This window comes from Oncorhynchus mykiss, chromosome 27 (genome assembly GCF_013265735.2).
Source record: "Oncorhynchus mykiss isolate Arlee chromosome 27, USDA_OmykA_1.1, whole genome shotgun sequence".
In the NCBI taxonomy this organism is placed as follows: Eukaryota; Metazoa; Chordata; class Actinopteri; order Salmoniformes; family Salmonidae; genus Oncorhynchus; species Oncorhynchus mykiss.
In genome coordinates, this window is record NC_048591.1 from 32,313,161 (window position 1) to 32,336,373 (window position 23,213).

The 23,213-nt window shown below is 43.5% G+C and overlaps 1 protein-coding gene across 4 annotated transcripts in view; it reads left to right on the forward strand.

Moving 5' to 3' along the window:
- LOC110507983 (protocadherin Fat 3-like) overlaps positions 1–23,213 on the forward strand; it is a 218,454-nt gene that overhangs the window by 42,955 nt on the left and 152,286 nt on the right. The gene's annotated exons all lie outside the window — the stretch shown is intronic.

Sequence of the window (23,213 nt, forward strand, 5' to 3'; positions counted from 1 at the left end):
GATCTGGTGCTTCTGTCCCCAACCAAGGAGGGCCTATAGCAGCACCTAGATATTATGCACAGATTCTGCCAGACCTGGGCCCTGACAGTAAATCTCAGTAAGACCAAAATAATGGTGTTCCAAAAAAGGTCCAGTCACCAGGACCACAAATACAAATTCCATCTAGACACCGTTGCCATAGAGCACACAACAAACTATACATACCTCTGCCTAAACATCAGCGCCACAGGTAACTCACACAAAGCTGTGAACAATCTGAGAGACAAGGCAAGAAGGGCATTCTATGCCATCAAAAGGAACATAAAATTCGACATACCAATTAGGATCTGGCTAAAAATACTTGAATCAATCATAGAACACATTGCCCTTTATGGTTGTGAGGTCTGGGGTCCGCTCACCAACCAAGATTTCATCAAATGGGACAAACACCAAATTGAGACTGCATGCAGAATTCTGCAAAAAATATCATCTGAATATATCCTCTAGAACACCAAATAATGCATGCAGAGCAGAATTAGGCCGATACCCACTAATTATCAAAATCCAGAAAAGAGACGTTTTAAATCTACAACCACCTAAAAGGAAACAATTCCCAAACCTTCCATAACAAAGCCATCACCTAAAGAGAGATGAACCTGGAGAAGAGCCCCCTAAGCAAGCTGGTCCTGGGTCTCCATTCACAAACACAACACACCCCACAGAACCCCAGGACATCAGCACAATTAGACCCAACCAAATCATGAGAAAACAAAAAGATAATTACTTGACACATTGGAAAGAATTAACAAAAAAACAGAGCAAACTAGAATGCTATTTGGCCCTAAACAGAGAGTACACAGTGGCAGAATACCTGACCACTGTGACTGACCCAAACTTAAGGAAAGCTTTGACTATGTACAGACTCAGTGAGCATAGCCTTGCTATTGAGAAATGCCGCTGTAGGCAGACATGGCTCTCAAGGGAAGACAGGCTATGTGCACACTGCCCACAAAATGAGTTGGAAACTGAGCTGCACTTCCTAACCTCCTGCCCAATGTATGACAATTTTAGAGACGTTACACAGATCCACAAAGAATTCGAAAACAAACCCAATTTTGATAAACTCCCATATCTACTGTGTGAAATTCCACAGTATGCCATCACAGAAGCACGATTTGTGACCTGTTGCCACAAGAAAAGGTCAACCAGTAAAGAACAAACACCATTGTAAATACAACCTATATTTATGTTTATTTATTTTCCCTTTGTACTTTAACTATTTGTACATTGTTACAGCACTGTATATATAGGTAATATTACATTTTTTATGTCTTTATTGTTTTGAAAAATGTTTACTGTTTATTTTGATTGTTTATTTCACTTTTGTATATTATCTACCTCACTTGCTTTGGCAATGTTAACACGTTTCCCATGCCAATAAAGCCCCTGGAATTGAATTGAATTGAGAGGAGATGCTGGGAGACAGCGTGACAGGGAGAGCAGTTGCTGGGAGATAGGGAGAGCAGTTGCTGGGAGATAGGGAGAGGAGATGATGGGAGATAGGGAGAGGAGGTGCTGGGAGACAGGGATAGGAGATGCTGGGAGACAGGGAGAGCAGTTGCTGGGAGATAGGGAGAGCAGTTGCTGGGAGATAGGGAGAGGAGATGATGGGAGATAGGGAGAGGAGGTGCTGGGAGACAGGGAGAGGAGATGCTGGGAGACAGGGAGAGGAGATGATGGGAGATAGGGAGAGGAGGTGCTAGGAGACAGGGAGAGGAGATGCTGGGAGACAGGGAGAGGAGATGCTGGGAGACAGGGAGAGGAGATGCTGGGAGACAGGGAGATGAGATGCTGAGAGATAGGGAGAGGAGATTATGGGAGGCAGCGTGACAGGGAGAGCAGTTGCTGGGAGATAGGGAGAGGAGATGATGGGAGATAGGGAGAGGAGGTGCTGGGAGACAGGGAGAGGAGATGCTGGGAGACAGGGAGAGGAGATGCTGGGAGACAGGGAGAGGAGATGCTGGGAGACAGGGAGAGGAGATGCAGGGAGACAGAGAGATGAGATGCTGAGAGATAGGGAGAGGAGATTATGGGAGGCAGCGAGACAGGGAGAGCAGTTGCTGGGAGATAGGGAGAGGAGATGATGGGAGATAGGGAGAGGAGATGATGGGAGACTGGGAGAGGAGATGCTGGGAGACAGGGAGACAGGGAGAGGAGATGCTAGGAGACAGAGAGTGGAGATGATGGGAGAAATTGTCAGTGAGGAAGAGATGAGGATAGGTGTGTTAGAGGACACTTGTCTCTGTTTACTGTGAGAGAGAAGAGGGGGATATCGGCTAGGTGAAGAAAGACAGACCGGAATGAGTGAGAAACAATGAAGAGAGAGGGAAGGGTGGAGATAACCGACAGAGAGAGAGACAGAGAGAGAGAGAGAGAGAGAGAGAGAGAGAGACAGAGAGAGTGACAGAGAGACAGAGATAGAGAGAGAGAGACAGAGAGAGTGACAGAGAGACAGAGAGAGACAGACAGACAGACAGACAGACAGACAGACAGACAGACAGACAGACAGACAGACAGACAGAGAGAGCATACTGTATTCTGCTGCAGGATACTATTTTCCTCAGTGTGTGTGATATGTGTGGGCACGTGGCAAGAGTGGGAAATGAGAGTCTCGTAAATCAGTGGAGAGACTTGTGCCTGCAGGCCATCCCCCCTCTCTCTCTCTCTCTCTCTCCCTCTCTCTCTCTCTCTCTCTCTCGCAGGAGGGGATTACAGTTCATGGAGACATCATCCAAAGATAGGGCTTCAGCCTTATGGTGGCCTCACTGGACACACCGCAGGAGTGTGTGTGTTTGTTTGTCTGTGTGTATGTGTGTTTATAGTTCTAGGGCCTAATGTTAGGCATTGTTGGCGCTTTGTTTATTGTTGTTTAACTAGCTAACGTTAGCTGGCTGGCCCGTTAGCTAACGTTACGTGACGCGTGTACAACACCCGTTGAATAAGGCCGGTGTCAGTAAACGTCTGCAAAAAAGCATAATTAAAATGTTGCCAGCAGAGCTGGTTAGGCTGTTTTCATGTTATCCAGAGGTAAACAAATCATCAGCCAGAGCATCAAGTGTGCGCTCCGAGATGGGTAGGGCTAAAGCTAAAGAGGGTGTGAACGATGCTAAATGGGTTTAGACAAAGAAGAGCTCTTCACTAGATACCAAAACATTCAAAGCAGAATTACTTTCCCATTGTTCCTCAAATGCATTCTATGATATACCATTTTGTAGATCTGAGTCTCTACTTTTATCCAATGTAGGAAACACCATTTCACTACATAAAACCGAATCCAGGTGGTGAGTCACATATGCTAATGCAAGTTAATCTGTGTGTGTTTGCTCACCTCTATGATTGTGAATGTCTGTCTGTTTGCATCCATGTTTATCCACGTCTTGGTAGAGCACGTGTGTGTTCATACAGCGAAGTGAATAGTGCTCTTATAATGGGGCTTCTTTTACGAGGGCCCGTGTTTTTCTAGTTCTTTATTGGGTATGATAATAAACATGCCATTTGACAAGCTCTTTAAGCCCCCTCCCTTCAGCCGGTGACAGAAATACTGCATGAACACAGCATACATCATGTGTATAATGGAGACAAAGTGGCTTACAGAGACCACCAGCAACACCACGGACATCAAATCAATGGCCTGATAGCGAGGTCTATAGTGACACTTATATGAGTATAATGTATGCCTGTGAACAGACCATGGAAATGAAACACACACACACACACACACACACACACACACACACACACACACACACACACACACACACACACACACTCAACATCATGATGATTGAATTGCCAGTTTAATATGGTCTGGCAAAGACATTTGCCTCCCATCTCAGCTGCAGACAGCGTGGCAGGTGTAATTTATGTCAATCAGTCAGAGTATATGGACGGAAAGGAAATCAAGTGGAATCAGGGAGGTAAAGGTGTTAGATGTTGATAAAAACCTGTTTTTCACAGCATGTCTCCTGTCTCAATGGAACTGCTTTATTGTCTCAAAGTGGACATTGATTACCTCTGTGACCACAACACAACCACACAACAACACAACACAACAACATCACACAACACCACAACACCACACAACAACACAACACAACAACACAACACAACGACACAACAACACAACACAACAACACAACAACACCACACAACAACACAACAACACCACAACACCACAAAACAACAACACAACAACACCACACAAGGACACTGTCTCTCTTAGTCCCAGATACTTAACCTCATATCCAGGCTTTCTTGTTCCCTGTCCTTGTGTGAGGAATAGTGTCAGTCTCTTTCTCTTTCTCTTTCTTTCTTTCTTTCTCTCTCTCTCTCTCTCTCTCTCTCTCTCTCTCTCTCTCTCTCTCTCTCTCTCTCTCTCTCTCTTAATTCAATTCAATTTCAATTTAAGGGGCTCTTTTGGCATGGGAAACATATGTTTTACATTGCCAAACAAGGCTCCCGAGTGGCGCAGCATCTAAGGCACTGCATCTCTACAGTACCTGGTTCAAATTCAGGCTGAATCACATCCAGCTGTGATTGGGAGTCTCATAAGGTGGTGCACAATTGGCCCAGCGTCGTTCGGGTTTGGCCAGAGAATTCCGTCATTTTAAATACGATTTTTTTCTTAACTGACTTGCCTAGTTAAATAAATTAAAAGTGATATAGATAATAAACAAAAGTGAAAAAAAAAAACTATAAAAATGAACAGTAAACATTACACTCACAAAAGTTCCAAAATAATAAAGACATTACAAATGTCATATTATGTGCAAATAGTTTAAGTACAAAAGGGAAGATAAATAAAGATAAATATGGGTTGTATTTACAATGGTGTTTGTTCTTCACTGGTTGCCATTTTCTTGTGGCGACAGGTCAAAATTGTTGCTGCACAATAGATACTGTATGGGAGTTTATCAAAATTTGATTTGTTTTCGAATTCTACGTGGGTCTGTGTAAATTGAGGGAAATATGTGTCTCTAATATGGTCATACATTTGGCAGGAGGTTAGGAAGTGCAGCTCAGTTTCCACCTCATTTTGTGGGCAATGTGCACATAGCCTGTCTTCTCTTGAGAGCCAGGTCTGCCTTCGGTGACCTTTCTCAATAGCAAGGCTATGCTCACAGTCTGTACATAGTCAAGATTTAATTAATTTTGGGTCAGTCACAGTGGACAGGTATTCTGCCTCTGTGTACTCTCTGTTTACACTCTGTGGAGTCTGTTTATGTTTGTGAACGGAGACCCAGGACCAGCTTGCTTAGGGGATTATTCTCTGGGTTCATCTCTCTGTAGGTGATGGCTTTGTTATGAAAGGTTTGGGAATCGCTTCCTTTTAGGTGGTTGTAGAATATAATGGCTCTTTTCTGGATTTTGATCATTAGCGGGTATCGGCCTAATTCTGCTCTGCATACGTTATTTGGTGTTTTACATTGTATACAGAGGATATTTTTAGCAGAATTCTGCACGCAGAGTCTCAATTTCGTGTTTGTCCCAACCAAGAATTTTGTGGATTCTTGGTAGGTGAGTGGACCCCGACCTCACAACCATAAAGGGCAATGTGTTGTATAACTGATTCAGGTATTTTTTTGCCAGATCCTAATTGGTATGTCAAATTCTATGTTCCTTTTGATGGCATAGAAGGCCCTTCTTGTGTTCTCTCAGATTGTTCACAGCTTGTTGGAAGTTACTTGTGGTGCTGATGTTCAGGCCGAGGTATGTAGAGTTTTTTTGTGTGCTCTAGGATTTTTTTGTTGCTCTCTCTCTCTCTGTCTCTCTCTCTCTCTGTCTTCCTCTCTATCTCTCTTTGTCTTTCTCTCTCTCTCTGTCTGCCTCTCTCTATCTATCTCTTTCACTCTTTCTCTCTCTCTTCCTTTCTCACTCTCCCCCAACGACTCCATGCTAATGACTGTAGATTTGGGCCTTAGGCTGTGTGTTTAAGATTTCATTAAGATCACCTTATCCCATCACCTCTGTGAAACCCAACGAGCATCCCTGAATCTCAGATAGAGGAGAACACTGACGTCTGACATCCCTGAATCTCAGATAGAGGAGAACACTGACGTCTGACATCCCTGAATCTCAGATAGAGGAGAACACTGACGTCTGACATCCCTGAATCTCAGATAGAGGAGAACACTGACGTCTGACATCCCTGAATCTCAGATAGAGGAGAACACTGACGTCTGACATCCCTGAATCTCAGATAGAGGAGAACACTGACGTCTGACATCCCTGAATCTCAGATAGAGGAGAACACTGACGTCTGACATCCCTGAATCTCAGATAGAGGAGAACACTGACGTCTGACATCCCTGAATCTCAGATAGAGGAGAACACTGACGTCTGACATCACTGAATCTCAGATAGAGGAGAACACTGAGGTCTGACATCCCTGAATCTTAGATAGAGGAGAACACTGACGTCTGACATCCCTGAATCTCAGATAGAGGAGAACACTGACGTCTGACATCCCTGAATCTCAGATAGAGGAGAACACTGAGGTCTGACATCCCTGAATCTCAGATAGAGGAGAACACTGACGTCTGACATCCCTGAATCTCAGATAGAGGAGAACACTGACGTCTGACATCCCTGAATCTCAGATAGAGGAGAACACTGACGTCTGACATCCCTGAATCTCAGATAGAGGAGAACACTGACGTCTGACATCCCTGAATCTCAGATAGAGGAGAACACTGACGTCTGACATCCCTGAATCTCAGATAGAGGAGAACACTGACGTCTGACATCCCTGAATCTCAGATAGAGGAGAACACTGACGTCTGACATCCCTGCATCTCAGATAGAGGAGAACACTGACGTCTGACATCCCTGAATCTCAGATAGAGGAGAACACTGACGTCTGACATCCCTGAATCTCAGATAGAGGAGAACACTGACGTATGACATCCCTGAATCTCAGATAGAGGAGAACACTGACGTCTGACATCCCTGAATCTCAGATAGAGGAGAACACTGACGTCTGACATCCCTGAATCTCAGATAGAGGAGAACACTGACGTATGACATCCCTGAATCTCAGATAGAGGAGAACACTGACGTCTGACATCCCTGAATCTCAGATAGAGGAGAACACTGACGTCTGACATCCCTGAATCTCAGATAGAGGAGAACACTGACGTCTGACATCCCTGAATCTCAGATAGAAGAGAACACTGACGTCTGACATCCCTGAATCTCAGATAGAGGAGAACACTGACGTCTGACATCCATTTATGTTATAGCACTTTGGGTTGACCTCTTGAAAGCAGGATCAAAAGTCCATCTGAATCCTTTAGAATGTTACATATTGTTCCAGGACATAGTCTACCATGGTCTGTGGGCAGTGCTATGCCTGATCTAGGTTTGACTTTGTCTTGACTTTATGAAGTAGTCTAGACTACAGTCTGGCCTTGAAGGTCATATAGCTTTTCCTGACCCCATTGACCTGTTTAGGACACCATCTGTGCCCTGTATCTACTGAACTCCCTGGCTTCTGGTAACAGGGTTGAAACCACCCACGCCAACATATGTTCAATAACTCCAATACCTTCAGCTGATTTTCTACAGTAATTGCACAATCACAAAGCCCCTTAGAGTTCCAACACAACAACAGTCCCCAACACTCCGCGGTATGAATAGTAACAGTCCCCAACACTCTGAGGTATGAATAGTAACAGTCCGCAACACTCTGAGGTATGAATAGTAACAGTCCCCAACACTCCGCGGTATGAATAGTAACAGTCCCCAACACTCTGAGGTATGAATAGTAACAGTTCCCAACACTCTGAGGTATGAATAGTAACAAACCCCAACACTCTGAGGTATGAATAGTAACAGTCCGCAACACTCTGAGGTATGAATAGTAAGAAACCCAAACACACTCCGCGGTATGAATAGTAACAGTCCCCAACACTCTGAGGTATGAATAGTAACAAACCCCAACACTCTGAGGTATGAATAGTAACAAACCCCAACACACTGAGGTATGAATAGTAACAGTCCCCAACACTCTGAGGTATGAATAGTAACAGTCCCCAACACTCTGAGGTATGAATAGTAACAAACCCAAACACACTCCGCGGTATGAATAGTAACAGTCCCCAACACTCTGAGGTATGAATAGTAACAAACCCCAACACTCTGAGGTATGAATAGGAACAAACCCCAACACACTGAGGTATGAATAGTAACAGTCCCCAACACTCTGAGGTATGAATAGTAACAAACCCCAACACTCTGAGGTATGAATAGTAACAGTCCGCAACACTCTGAGGTATGAATAGTAACAGTCCCCAACACTCTGAGGTATGAATAGTAACAAACCCCAACACTCTGAGGTATGAATAGTAACAATCCCCAACACTGAGATATAAGTAGTATAAATTAGCAATGGTGGAAAAACTACCCGATTGTCATACTTGAGTAAAAGTAGAGATACACTACATGACCAAAAGTATATGGACACCTGCTTGTCGAACATCTCATTCCAAAATCATGGGCATTAATATGAAGTTCATCACCCCTTTGCTGCTATAACAGCCTCCTCTTTTCCGGGAAGCCTTTCCACTAGATGTTGGATCATTGCTGCGGGGACTTGCTTCCATTCACCCACAAGAGCATTAGTGAGGTCGGGCCTTCCCTAAATTGTTGCCACAAAGTTGGAAGCACGGAATTGTCTAGAATGTCCTTGTATGCTGTAGCGTTAAGAGGGGGCTGACTGCCAGGTGGTGAAGCGTGATTCATCACTCCAGAAAACATGTTTCCACTGCTCTAGATTCCAATGGTGGCAAGCTTTACACCACTCTTAATGCTACCACGCATGGTGATCTTAGCCTCGTGTGTGGCTGCTTGGCCATGGAAACCCATTTCATGAAGCTCTCAACGAGCAGTTTTTGTGCTGACGTTGCTTCCAGACGCAGTTCTGAACTCGGTAGTGAGTGGTGAAATCGAGAACAGACGATTTTTACGCGCTACGCGCTTCATCAATCGGCTTTCCCCTTCTGTGAGCTTGCTTCGCGGCTGAGCCGTTGTTGCTCCGGGTTGTTTCCACTTCATAATAACAGCACATACAGTTGAAATTGGCAGCTCTAACGGCAGAAATTCAGGGTTTCACACAAGGTGCTTGAGGTGCTTAAAGTACTTGAATATGGCACTCTGAAAGTCAAGTACTGGAATACCTTAAATCAGACATTTTCTCAAGTTGGTACTTGAAACGTACTTGAATTAAAATGAGAGAACAGATACTGATGAAATATGTTTATGAAAAATTTCTGAAAAATGTATTGTTCTTGATAATTAATTTCCATGCAGACCACCAAGTTTTATTTCCTCATGTGTTTCGTGCTGTTTGCCAAGAGAGCTTGCTCATTCCACCCACACTGCCACTCAGCCAGGCAGGTACAGAATTGACTGATTAGGCACCGCCAAACATCACATTGATAGCTAAAATGCTGGGCAAATGTAGATTCAATCCGGCATTTTGTGTCTATGGAAAATGTCTAGGATCTTTTATTTCAGCTTAAGGAACATGGGACCAACACTTTACATGCTGCGTTTCATATTTTTGTTCAGTATAGTTTACCCACCTTTTTACCACTACATCACCGGACCCCACGAACCCACACCGTGTCAGGTGAAAAAAAGCTTCCGACTTTGACATTGGAGGCATGGATGAATCGGCCCTGAAGAGCCACATGAAGGGGGAAGATTCAACGCTGCATCCTGAACTGGCACCAGTTCTACATTATGAAGGAGGAAGACACAATGCTGTATCCTGAACTGGCACCAGTTCTACATTATGAAGGAGGAAGACACAATGCTGTATCCTGAACTGACACCAGTTCTACATTATGAAGGGGGAAGACACAATGCTGTATCCTGAACTGGCACCAGTTCTACGTTATGAAGGAGGAAGACACAATGCTGTATCCTGAACTGACACCAGTTCTACATTATGAAGGAGGAAGACACAATGCTGTATCCTGAACTGACACCAGTTCTACGTTATGAAGGAGGAAGACACAATGCTGTATCCTGAACTGACACCAGTTCTACATTATGAAGGAGGAAGACACAATGCTGTATCCTGAACTGGCACCAGTTCTACATTATGAAGGAGGAAGACACAATGCTGTATCCTGAACTGACACCAGTTCTACATTATGAAGGAGGAAGACACAATGCTGTATCCTGAACTGACACCAGTTCTACATTATGAAGGAGGAAGACACAATGCTGTATCCTGAACTGGCACCAGTTCTACATTATGAAGGAGGAAGACACAATGCTGTATCCTGAACTGACACCAGTTCTACGTTATGAAGGAGGAAGACACAATGCTGCATCCTGAACTGACACCAGTTCTACATTATGAAGGAGGAAGACACAATGCTGTATCCTGAACTGGCACCAGTTCTACATTATGAAGGAGGAAGACACAATGCTGTATCCTGAACTGACACCAGTTCTACATTATGAAGGAGGAAGACACAATGCTGTATCCTGAACTGACACCAGTTCTACATTATGAAGGAGGAAGATACAATGCTGTATCCTGAACTGGCCCCAGTTCTACATTATGAAGGAGGAAGACACAATGCTGTATCCTGAACTGACACCAGTTCTACATTATGAAGGGGGAAGACACAATGCTGTATCCTGAACTGGCACCAGTTCTACGTTATGAAGGAGGAAGACACAATGCTGTATCCTGAACTGACACCAGTTCTACATTATGAAGGAGGAAGACACAATGCTGTATCCTGAACTGACACCAGTTCTACGTTATGAAGGAGGAAGACACAATGCTGTATCCTGAACTGACACCAGTTCTACATTATGAAGGAGGAAGACACAATGCTGTATCCTGAACTGGCACCAGTTCTACATTATGAAGGAGGAAGACACAATGCTGCATCCTGAACTGGCACCAGTTCTACATTATGAAGGAGGAAGACACAATGCTGTATCCTGAACTGGCACCAGTTCTACATTATGAAGGAGGAAGACACAATGCTGCATCCTGAACTGGCACCAGTTCTACATTATGAAGGAGGAAGACACAATGCTGTATCCTGAACTGACACCAGTTCTACATTATGAAGGAGGAAGACACAATGCTGCATCCTGAACTGACACCAGTTCTACATTATGAAGGGGGAAGACACAATGCTGTATCCTGAACTGACACCAGTTCTACATTATGAAGGAGGAAGACACAATGCTGCATCCTGAACTGGCACCAGTTCTACGTTATGAAGGAGGAAGACACAATGCTGTATCCTGAACTGACACCAGTTCTACATTATGAAGGAGGAAGACACAATGCTGTATCCTGAACTGGCCCCAGTTCTACATTATGAAGGAGGAAGACACAATGCTGTATCCTGAACTGGCACCAGTTCTACATTATGAAGGAGGAAGACACAATGCTGTATCCTGAACTGGCACCAGTTCTACATTATGAAGGAGGAAGACACAATGCTGTATCCTGAACTGACACCAGTTCTACATTATGAAGGAGGAAGACACAATGCTGTATCCTGAACTGGCACCAGTTCTACATTATGAAGGAGGAAGACACAATGCTGCATCCTGAACTGGCACCAGTTCTACGTTATGAAGGAGGAAGACACAATGCTGTATCCTGAACTGGCACCAGTTCTACATTATGAAGGAGGAAGACACAATGCTGTATCCTGAACTGACACCAGTTCTACATTATGAAGGAGGAAGACACAATGCTGCATCCTGAACTGGCACCAGTTCTACATTATGAAGGAGGAAGACACAATGCTGTATCCTGAACTGACACCAGTTCTACATTATGAAGGAGGAAGACACAATGCTGCATCCTGAACTGGCACCAGTTCTACATTATGAAGGAGGAAGACACAATGCTGCATCCTGAACTGACACCAGTTCTACATTATGAAGGAGGAAGACACAATGCTGTATCCTGAACTGACACCAGTTCTACATTATGAAGGAGGAAGACACAATGCTGTATCCTGAACTGGCCCCAGTTCTACATTATGAAGGAGGAAGACACAATGCTGTATCCTGAACTGGCACCAGTTCTACATTATGAAGGAGGAAGACACAATGCTGTATCCTGAACTGACACCAGTTCTACATTATGAAGGAGGAAGACACAATGCTGCATCCTGAACTGACACCAGTTCTACATTATGAAGGAGGAAGACACAATGCTGTATCCTGAACTGGCACCAGTTCTACATTATGAAGGAGGAAGACACAATGCTGTATCCTGAACTGACACCAGTTCTACATTATGAAGGAGGAAGACACAATGCTGCATCCTGAACTGGCACCAGTTCTACATTATGAAGGAGGAAGACACAATGCTGTATCCTGAACTGACACCAGTTCTACATTATGAAGGAGGAAGACACAATGCTGTATCCTGAACTGGCACCAGTTCTACATTATGAAGGAGGAAGACACAATGCTGTATCCTGAACTGGCACCAGTTCTACATTATGAAGGGGGAAGACACAATGCTGTATCCTGAACTGACACCAGTTCTACATTATGAAGGAGGAAGACACAATGCTGTATCCTGAACTGGCACCAGTTCTACATTATGAAGGAGGAAGACACAATGCTGTATCCTGAACTGGCACCAGTTCTACATTATGAAGGAGGAAGACACAATGCTGTATCCTGAACTGGCCCCAGTTCTACATTATGTGACTTTTGCACTTCAATAACCAATAGAGCTTTTATGCACATCGCCTCATTCACAGGTCGCCCGCGATATTCCGCTTTTTCAAGCGGCAGCAGTGCTCCTGCCATTCTGGTGGCCGTTCAAGTGCCGTTTTCTTCATACAGCCCACTCGCACTTCTCCCGATCGGCGACACTAAAGATGTCAGTTAGAAACAAGAGTTTTTTTTGCAGCTATTAAGTAGTAGATTCCCAAATGACCAATAAAAACACAGTCATTAAGCTGGAATTGTGTTGCGAATAGTACGTGTGTTCACCAGTAGGCATGTTCCAAAACTCTGCTCATCTCTACTTAAATTACAATATAATCAGTACTGACTTACCACTCATGTATGTAGTAAATAAGTAGTGAAACAACATATTTTTGAGTAGAACTTGTAAGGTAGTGATGGATACTAAGTTAGTTTTTTTTCATGAGGTTGTGGCGATATACTGCCATCTGTTGGCGACTACAAACAATTGCATAATATGAACTACTACAAATTGATGGTCCTTGAAAATAAATATTTGTGCTTGAAAACGTGCTTGAAAGTCCTTGAATTTGACTCTGCGAACCCTGGAAATGTTACAAACTGATTTGTTGGAAAGGTGGCATCCTATGACGTTGCAACATTGAAAGTCACTTAACTCATAAGTAAGGCCATTCAATTGCCAATGTACAGTCGTCGTCAAAAGTTTTGAGAATGACACAAATATTAATTTTCACAAAGTGTGCTGACTCAGTTTGTATGATGGCAATTTGCATATACTCCAGAATGTTATGAAGAGTGATCAGATGAATTGCAATTAATTGCAAAGTCCCTCTTTGCCATGCAAATGAACTGAATCCCAAAATAATATTTACACTGCATTTCAGCCCTGCTACAAAAGGACCAGCTGACATCATGTCAGTGATTCTCTCGTTAACACAGGTGTGAGTGTTGATGAGGACAAGGCTGGAGATCACTCTATCATGCTGATTGAGTTCGAATAACAGACTGGAAGCTTGAGGGTGGTGCTTGGAATCAAAAGTGAAAGTAAAATTCCTTATTTTAACAAACCAGACAGCACCATTTTCTTTTTTTTTTAATTTACAGATATCCAGGGGCACACTCCAACACTCAGACATATTTTACAAACAAATAATTTGTATTTACTGAGACTGCCAAATCACAAATGTTCTCTTGATAAATGTGTGAATTGAACAATATAGCTTTTAGTCCAGTCTAGCCTAATAACCTCACTCTACTTTAGTGCCAACGCTAGCCACTGTCTGTAATCTAACTCCAATAGCCTAGACTCTAGGGCAGAGGTGGGCAAATTTTTATTGATTTCGAAATTCAACGTAGGGCTGCACACATTTTTTGAGGACCGATTTGTTCGACAACATCAATTTGCCAGAAAAGGGCAGTTATTAAAAAATATATGTAGTTATATTATCATTTTTACTTACTTCCTATCTAGTTTTAGACTTTCAATTGTGGTCTGGATTGTTTTTTTATGCAAAATAATAATAATTTCCCCCCAAAATAATATACAGAGCATTCGGAAAGTAATCAGATCCCTTGACTTTTTCCACATTTTATTACATTACAGCCTTATTCTAAAATGGATTAAATGGTTTTCCCCCTCATCAATCGACACATATGATGAGAAAGTAAAACATGTTTTTAGACTTTTTTGCAAAGTTTTCAGACCCTTTACTCAGTACTTTGTTGAAGCACCTTTGGTGGTGATTACAGCCTCAATTATTTTGGGGTATGACGCTACAAGCTTGGTACACCTGTACATGCTTGGCACACCTGGGGAGTTTCATTCTTCTCTGCAGATCCTCTCAAGCTCTGTCAGGTTGGATGGGGAGCGTCGTTGCACAGCTATTTTTAAGTCTCTCCAGAGATGTTCGATCAGGTTCAAGTCTGGGCTCTGGCTGGGCCACTCAAGGACATTCAGAGATTTGTCCTTAAGCCACTCCTGCATTGTCTTGACTATGTGCTTAGGGTTGTTGTCCTGTTGGAAGATGAACCTTCGCCCCCAGTCTGAGGTCCTGAGCGCTCTGGAGCAGGTTTTCATCAAGGATCTCTCTGAACTTTTCTCGCTTCATCTTTCCCTCGATCCTGACTAGTCTCCCAGTCCTGCCACTGAAAAACATCCCCCCCAGCATGATGCTGCCACCAACATGTTTCACCTTAGGGATGGTGCCAGGTTTCCTCCAGACATGACGCTTGGCATTCAGGCCAAATAGTTACATTTTGGTTTCATCAGACCAGAGAATATTGTTTCTCATGGTCTGAGAGTCCTTTAGGTGTCTTTTGGCAAACTCCAAGCAGGCTGTCATGTGCCTTTTACTGAGGAGTGGCTACAGTCTGGCCACTCTACCATAAAGGCCTGATTGGTGGAGTGCTGCAGAGATGGTTGTCATTCTGGAAGTTTATCCCTTCTCCACAGAGGGACTCTGGAGCTCGGTCAGAGTGACCATCAGGTTCTTGGTCACCTCCCTGACCAAGAGCCTTCTCCCGCTATTGTTCATTTTGCCTGGGCGGCCAGCTCTAGGAAGAGTCTTTATGGTTCCAAACTTCTTCCATTTGAAAATGATGGAGGCCACTGTGTTCTTGAGGACCTTCAATGCTGCAGACATTTTTTGGTACCCTTCCCCAGATCTGTGCCTCGACATGCACTGTCAAAAGGTGTGTGTCTTTCCAAATCAATTGAATTTGCCACAGATGGACTCCAATCAAGTTGTAGAAACATCTCAAGGATGATCAATGGAAACAAGATGCACCTGAGCTCAATTTCGAGTCTCATAGCAAAGGGTCTGAATACTTATGTAAATAAGCTATTTCTGGTTTCAAATAATGCAATTCTTCAAGAAATTATGACAAATGTTAAGAAAAGGTTGAGAAATGTATTAAAGTCATTACTTTTCAAATATGTTACATTACACATTATGTTGGCTGACAATTTGTTAGCTAGGCTAGCCTTACAAACCGCATAGCATATCAATAAAGCCATCTAACTAATATATGCAATCTAACTAACTACCCAACATTTATTAACTTGATTATTCACGTCATTCTTAGCTTAGATAAGTGGTATAGTAATTGTGTGTTCTCAATGGACATTGTTAATGAAGTGTTAAGATGTCTAGCTAGTAATATTACGTTTATTTTTTTCACAAACAAACAAACTAACAAATTAACAAAAAAAATAAAACATTGTCCAGCATAAAAACATTGAGCTTGACCTCCAGACATATCCTCCAACATCAAATAAAATGTTATTGGTCACATACACATGGTTAGCAGATGTTAATATGAGTGTAGCGAAATGCTTGTGCTTCTAGTTCCAACAGTGCAGTAATATTTAACAAGTAATCTAACAATTCCCCAACAACTACCCAATACACACAAATCTAAAGGGGTGAATGAGAATATGTACATGTAAGTATATGGATGGGCGATGGCTGAGCGGCATAGGCAAGGTGCAATAGATGGTATAAAATAGTATATACATGTGATATGAGTAATGTAAGATATATAAACATTATTGGTGGCATTTTTTAGAGTGACATTTGTTAAAGTGACTAGTGATCCATTTATTAAAGTGGCCAGTGATTGGGTCTCAATGTAGGCAGCAGCCTTTCTGTCAGATGGCCTTGAGATAGAAGCTGTTTTTCAATCTTTCGGTCCCAGCTTTGATGCACCTGTACTGACCTTGCATTCTGGATGGTAGTGGTGTGAACACGCAGTGGCTCGGGTGGTTGATGTCCTTGATGATATTTTTGGCCTTCCTGTGACATCGGGTGCTGTAGGTAGCAGAATTAGGCCGATACCCACTAATTACCCACTAATTATCAAAATCCAGAAAAGAGACGTTTTAAATCTACAACCACCTAAAAGGAAACAATTCCCAAACCTTCCATAACAAAGCCATCACCTAAAGAGAGATGAACCTGGAGAAGAGCCCCCTAAGCAAGCTGGTCCTGGGTCTCCATTCACAAACACAACACACCCCACAGAACCCCAGGACATCAGCACAATTAGACCCAACCAAATCATGAGAAAACAAAAAGATAATTACTTGACACATTGGAAAGAATTAACAAAAAAACAGAGCAAACTAGAATGCTATTTGGCCCTAAACAGAGAGTACACAGTGGCAGAATACCTGACCACTGTGACTGACCCAAACTTAAGGAAAGCTTTGACTATGTACAGACTCAGTGAGCATAGCCTTGCTATTGAGAAATGCCGCTGTAGGCAGACATGGCTCTCAAGGGAAGACAGGCTATGTGCACACTGCCCACAAAATGAGTTGGAAACTGAGCTGCACTTCCTAACCTCCTGCCCAATGTATGACAATTTTAGAGACGTTACACAGATCCACAAAGAATTCGAAAACAAACCCAATTTTGATAAACTCCCATATCTACTGTGTGAAATTCCACAGTATGCCATCACAGAAGCACGATTTGTGACCTGTTGCCACAAGAAAAGGTCAACCAGTAAAGAACAAACACCATTGTAAATACAACCTATATTTATGTTTATTTATTTTCCCTTTGTACTTTAACTATTTGTACATTGTTACAGCACTGTATATATAGGTAATATTACATTTTTTATGTCTTTATTGTTTTGAAAAATGTTTACTGTTTATTTTGATTGTTTATTTCACTTTTGTATATTATCTACCTCACTTGCTTTGGCAATGTTAACACGTTTCCCATGCCAATAAAGCCCCTGGAATTGAATTGAATTGAGAGGAGATGCTGGGAGACAGCGTGACAGGGAGAGCAGTTGCTGGGAGATAGGGAGAGCAGTTGCTGGGAGATAGGGAGAGGAGATGATGGGAGATAGGGAGAGGAGGTGCTGGGAGACAGGGATAGGAGATGCTGGGAGACAGGGAGAGCAGTTGCTGGGAGATAGGGAGAGCAGTTGCTGGGAGATAGGGAGAGGAGATGATGGGAGATAGGGAGAGGAGGTGCTGGGAGACAGGGAGAGGAGATGCTGGGAGACAGGGAGAGGAGATGATGGGAGATAGGGAGAGGAGGTGCTAGGAGACAGGGAGAGGAGATGCTGGGAGACAGGGAGAGGAGATGCTGGGAGACAGGGAGAGGAGATGCTGGGAGACAGGGAGATGAGATGCTGAGAGATAGGGAGAGGAGATTATGGGAGGCAGCGTGACAGGGAGAGCAGTTGCTGGGAGATAGGGAGAGGAGATGATGGGAGATAGGGAGAGGAGGTGCTGGGAGACAGGGAGAGGAGATGCTGGGAGACAGGGAGAGGAGATGCTGGGAGACAGGGAGAGGAGATGCTGGGAGACAGGGAGAGGAGATGCAGGGAGACAGAGAGATGAGATGCTGAGAGATAGGGAGAGGAGATTATGGGAGGCAGCGAGACAGGGAGAGCAGTTGCTGGGAGATAGGGAGAGGAGATGATGGGAGATAGGGAGAGGAGATGATGGGAGACTGGGAGAGGAGATGCTGGGAGACAGGGAGACAGGGAGAGGAGATGCTAGGAGACAGAGAGTGGAGATGATGGGAGAAATTGTCAGTGAGGAAGAGATGAGGATAGGTGTGTTAGAGGACACTTGTCTCTGTTTACTGTGAGAGAGAAGAGGGGGATATCGGCTAGGTGAAGAAAGACAGACCGGAATGAGTGAGAAACAATGAAGAGAGAGGGAAGGGTGGAGATAACCGACAGAGAGAGAGACAGAGAGAGAGAGAGAGAGAGAGAGAGAGAGAGAGACAGAGAGAGTGACAGAGAGACAGAGATAGAGAGAGAGAGACAGAGAGAGTGACAGAGAGACAGAGAGAGACAGACAGACAGACAGACAGACAGACAGACAGACAGACAGACAGACAGAGAGAGCATACTGTATTCTGCTGCAGGATACTATTTTCCTCAGTGTGTGTGATATGTGTGGGCACGTGGCAAGAGTGGGAAATGAGAGTCTCGTAAATCAGTGGAGAGACTTGTGCCTGCAGGCCATCCCCCCTCTCTCTCTCTCTCTCTCTCCCTCTCTCTCTCTCTCTCTCTCTCGCAGGAGGGGATTACAGTTCATGAAGACATCATCCAAAGATAGGGCTTCAGCCTTATGGTGGCCTCACTGGACACACCGCAGGAGTGTGTGTGTTTGTTTGTCTGTGTGTATGTGTGTTTATAGTTCTAGGGCCTAATGTTAGGCATTGTTGGCGCTTTGTTTATTGTTGTTTAACTAGCTAACGTTAGCTGGCTGGCCCGTTAGCTAACGTTACGTGACGCGTGTACAACACCCGTTGAATAAGGCCGGTGTCAGTAAACGTCTGCAAAAAAGCATAATTAAAATGTTGCCAGCAGAGCTGGTTAGGCTGTTTTCATGTTATCCAGAGGTAAACAAATCATCAGCCAGAGCATCAAGTGTGCGCTCCGAGATGGGTAGGGCTAAAGCTAAAGAGGGTGTGAACGATGCTAAATGGGTTTAGACAAAGAAGAGCTCTTCACTAGATACCAAAACATTCAAAGCAGAATTACTTTCCCATTGTTCCTCAAATGCATTCTATGATATACCATTTTGTAGATCTGAGTCTCTACTTTTATCCAATGTAGGAAACACCATTTCACTACATAAAACCGAATCCAGGTGGTGAGTCACATATGCTAATGCAAGTTAATCTGTGTGTGTTTGCTCACCTCTATGATTGTGAATGTCTGTCTGTTTGCATCCATGTTTATCCACGTCTTGGTAGAGCACGTGTGTGTTCATACAGCGAAGTGAATAGTGCTCTTATAATGGGGCTTCTTTTACGAGGGCCCGTGTTTTTCTAGTTCTTTATTGGGTATGATAATAAACATGCCATTTGACAAGCTCTTTAAGCCCCCTCCCTTCAGCCGGTGACAGAAATACTGCATGAACACAGCATACATCATGTGTATAATGGAGACAAAGTGGCTTACAGAGACCACCAGCAACACCACGGACATCAAATCAATGGCCTGATAGCGAGGTCTATAGTGACACTTATATGAGTATAATGTATGCCTGTGAACAGACCATGGAAATGAAACACACACACACACACACACACACACACACACACACACACACACACACACACACACACACACACACACTCAACATCATGATGATTGAATTGCCAGTTTAATATGGTCTGGCAAAGACATTTGCCTCCCATCTCAGCTGCAGACAGCGTGGCAGGTGTAATTTATGTCAATCAGTCAGAGTATATGGACGGAAAGGAAATCAAGTGGAATCAGGGAGGTAAAGGTGTTAGATGTTGATAAAAACCTGTTTTTCACAGCATGTCTCCTGTCTCAATGGAACTGCTTTATTGTCTCAAAGTGGACATTGATTACCTCTGTGACCACAACACAACAACACCACACAACAACACAACACAACAACATCACACAACACCACAACACCACACAACAACACAACACAACAACACAACACAACGACACAACAACACAACACAACAACACAACAACACCACACAACAACACAACAACACCACAACACCACAAAACAACAACACAACAACACCACACAAGGACACTGTCTCTCTTAGTCCCAGATACTTAACCTCATATCCAGGCTTTCTTGTTCCCTGTCCTTGTGTGAGGAATAGTGTCAGTCTCTTTGTCTTTCTCTTTCTTTCTTTCTTTCTCTCTCTCTCTCTCTCTCTCTCTCTCTCTCTCTCTCTCTCTCTCTCTCTCTCTCTCTTAATTCAATTCAATTTCAATTTAAGGGGCTCTTTTGGCATGGGAAACATATGTTTTACATTGCCAAACAAGGCTCCCGAGTGGCGCAGCATCTAAGGCACTGCATCTCTACAGTACCTGGTTCAAATTCAGGCTGAATCACATCCAGCTGTGATTGGGAGTCTCATAAGGTGGTGCACAATTGGCCCAGCGTCGTTCGGGTTTGGCCAGAGAATTCCGTCATTTTAAATACGATTTTTTTCTTAACTGACTTGCCTAGTTAAATAAATTAAAAGTGATATAGATAATAAACAAAAGTGAAAAAAAAAAACTATAAAAATGAACAGTAAACATTACACTCACAAAAGTTCCAAAATAATAAAGACATTACAAATGTCATATTATGTGCAAATAGTTTAAGTACAAAAGGGAAGATAAATAAAGATAAATATGGGTTGTATTTACAATGGTGTTTGTTCTTCACTGGTTGCCATTTTCTTGTGGCGACAGGTCAAAATTGTTGCTGCACAATAGATACTGTATGGGAGTTTATCAAAATTTGATTTGTTTTCGAATTCTACGTGGGTCTGTGTAAATTGAGGGAAATATGTGTCTCTAATATGGTCATACATTTGGCAGGAGGTTAGGAAGTGCAGCTCAGTTTCCACCTCATTTTGTGGGCAATGTGCACATAGCCTGTCTTCTCTTGAGAGCCAGGTCTGCCTTCGGTGACCTTTCTCAATAGCAAGGCTATGCTCACAGTCTGTACATAGTCAAGATTTAATTAATTTTGGGTCAGTCACAGTGGACAGGTATTCTGCCTCTGTGTACTCTCTGTTTACACTCTGTGGAGTCTGTTTATGTTTGTGAACGGAGACCCAGGACCAGCTTGCTTAGGGGATTATTCTCTGGGTTCATCTCTCTGTAGGTGATGGCTTTGTTATGAAAGGTTTGGGAATCGCTTCCTTTTAGGTGGTTGTAGAATATAATGGCTCTTTTCTGGATTTTGATCATTAGCGGGTATCGGCCTAATTCTGCTCTGCATACGTTATTTGGTGTTTTACATTGTATACAGAGGATATTTTTAGCAGAATTCTGCACGCAGAGTCTCAATTTCGTGTTTGTCCCAACCAAGAATTTTGTGGATTCTTGGTAGGTGAGTGGACCCCGACCTCACAACCATAAAGGGCAATGTGTTGTATAACTGATTCAGGTATTTTTTTGCCAGATCCTAATTGGTATGTCAAATTCTATGTTCCTTTTGATGGCATAGAAGGCCCTTCTTGTGTTCTCTCAGATTGTTCACAGCTTGTTGGAAGTTACTTGTGGTGCTGATGTTCAGGCCGAGGTATGTAGAGTTTTTTTGTGTGCTCTAGGATTTTTTTGTTGCTCTCTCTCTCTCTGTCTCTCTCTCTCTCTGTCTTCCTCTCTATCTCTCTTTGTCTTTCTCTCTCTCTCTGTCTGCCTCTCTCTATCTATCTCTTTCACTCTTTCTCTCTCTCTTCCTTTCTCACTCTCCCCCAACGACTCCATGCTAATGACTGTAGATTTGGGCCTTAGGCTGTGTGTTTAAGATTTCATTAAGATCACCTTATCCCATCACCTCTGTGAAACCCAACGAGCATCCCTGAATCTCAGATAGAGGAGAACACTGACGTCTGACATCCCTGAATCTCAGATAGAGGAGAACACTGACGTCTGACATCCCTGAATCTCAGATAGAGGAGAACACTGACGTCTGACATCCCTGAATCTCAGATAGAGGAGAACACTGACGTCTGACATCCCTGAATCTCAGATAGAGGAGAACACTGACGTCTGACATCCCTGAATCTCAGATAGAGGAGAACACTGACGTCTGACATCCCTGAATCTCAGATAGAGGAGAACACTGACGTCTGACATCCCTGAATCTCAGATAGAGGAGAACACTGACGTCTGACATCCCTGAATCTCAGATAGAGGAGAACACTGACGTCTGACATCACTGAATCTCAGATAGAGGAGAACACTGAGGTCTGACATCCCTGAATCTTAGATAGAGGAGAACACTGACGTCTGACATCCCTGAATCTCAGATAGAGGAGAACACTGACGTCTGACATCCCTGAATCTCAGATAGAGGAGAACACTGAGGTCTGACATCCCTGAATCTCAGATAGAGGAGAACACTGACGTCTGACATCCCTGAATCTCAGATAGAGGAGAACACTGACGTCTGACATCCCTGAATCTCAGATAGAGGAGAACACTGACGTCTGACATCCCTGAATCTCAGATAGAGGAGAACACTGACGTCTGACATCCCTGAATCTCAGATAGAGGAGAACACTGACGTCTGACATCCCTGAATCTCAGATAGAGGAGAACACTGACGTCTGACATCCCTGAATCTCAGATAGAGGAGAACACTGACGTCTGACATCCCTGCATCTCAGATAGAGGAGAACACTGACGTCTGACATCCCTGAATCTCAGATAGAGGAGAACACTGACGTCTGACATCCCTGAATCTCAGATAGAGGAGAACACTGACGTATGACATCCCTGAATCTCAGATAGAGGAGAACACTGACGTCTGACATCCCTGAATCTCAGATAGAGGAGAACACTGACGTCTGACATCCCTGAATCTCAGATAGAGGAGAACACTGACGTATGACATCCCTGAATCTCAGATAGAGGAGAACACTGACGTCTGACATCCCTGAATCTCAGATAGAGGAGAACACTGACGTCTGACATCC